This window comes from Tiliqua scincoides, chromosome 14 (genome assembly GCF_035046505.1).
Source record: "Tiliqua scincoides isolate rTilSci1 chromosome 14, rTilSci1.hap2, whole genome shotgun sequence".
NCBI classification, from domain to species: Eukaryota; Metazoa; Chordata; class Lepidosauria; order Squamata; family Scincidae; genus Tiliqua; species Tiliqua scincoides.
The window spans coordinates 15,199,364-15,200,587 of record NC_089834.1 but is presented as its reverse complement, the minus strand read 5'-3'; the positions used below and the strand labels follow the sequence as shown (position 1 = coordinate 15,200,587).

Sequence of the window (1,224 nt, the reverse complement as noted above, 5' to 3'; positions counted from 1 at the left end):
CAAGGCTTCCGGGAATTGTAGTTAAGAACATAAGAACAGCCCCGCTGGATCAGGCCATAGGCCCATCTAGTCCAGCTTCCTGGATCTCACAGCGGCCCCACCAAATGCCCCAGGGAGCACACCAGACAACAAGAGACCTGCAAGGCCTCCTGGGAATTGTAGTTAAGAACATAAGAACAGCCCTGCTGGATCAGGCCATAGGCCCATCTAGTCCAGCTTCATGTATCTCACAGCGGCCCACCAAATGCCCCAGGGAGCACACCAGATAACAAGAGACCTCATCCTGGTGCCCTCCCTTGCATCTGGCATTCTGACATAGCCCATTTCTAAAATCAGGAGGTTGCACATACACATCATGGCTTGTAACCTGTAATGGATTTTTCCTCCAGAAGCTTGTCCAATCCCCTTTTAAAGGCGTCCAGGCTAGACGCCAGGCTAGGTGCACCCATAACTCCGGCACCTGTATTTAAAAAGTGCATGTGAGGCCCTGGACCAAATGGATTTGGGCACATTTTAATATGTAATGGCATACATGTTATACAAGTATAAAGGTCTATAAGCAGCAACTCTTACCCTGTACATGCCTGATCTCATCTGATCTTGGAAGCTAAGCAGGGTCAGGCCTGGTTAGTACTTGGATGGGAGACCGCCTGGGAATCCCGGGTGCTGTAGGCTTACACCATAGTCTTTCGAGACTGAAGGTTGCCAGCCATCTCCCTATACTGAACACTATCTCCTGATCTTGTCTGATCTCGGAAGCTAAGCAGGGTCAGGCCTGGTTAGTACTTGGATGGGAGACCGCCTGGGAATCCCGGGTGCTGTAGGCTTCTACCATAGTCTTTCCAGACTGAAGGTTGCCAACCATCTCCCTATACTGAACTCTATCTCCCGATCTTGTCTGACCTCGGAAGCTAAGCAGGGTCAGGCCTGGTTAGTACTTGGATGGGAGACCGCCTGGGAATACTGGGTGCTGTAGGCTTACACCATAGTCTTTCGAGACTGAAGGTTGCCAACCATCTCCCTATACTGAACACTATCTCCTGATCTCATCTGATCTCGGAAGCTAAGCAGGGTCAGGCCTGGTTAGAACTTGGATGGGAGACTGCCTGGGAATCCCGGGTGCTGTAGGCTTTTACCATAGTCTTTCCAGACTGAAGGTTGCCAACCAAAAGTCTACAACCAAAATGTGTAGATTACTTTTGAAAATTAAATAGTTACAAAACC

General features: G+C 49.6%; 1 pseudogene; it reads left to right on the top strand.

Annotated features, from left to right (window-relative positions):
* Window positions 1–555: 555 nt before the first annotated feature.
* On the top strand, window positions 556–675 carry LOC136634543 (5S ribosomal RNA; annotated as a pseudogene).
* Window positions 676–1,224: the final 549 nt, after the last annotated feature.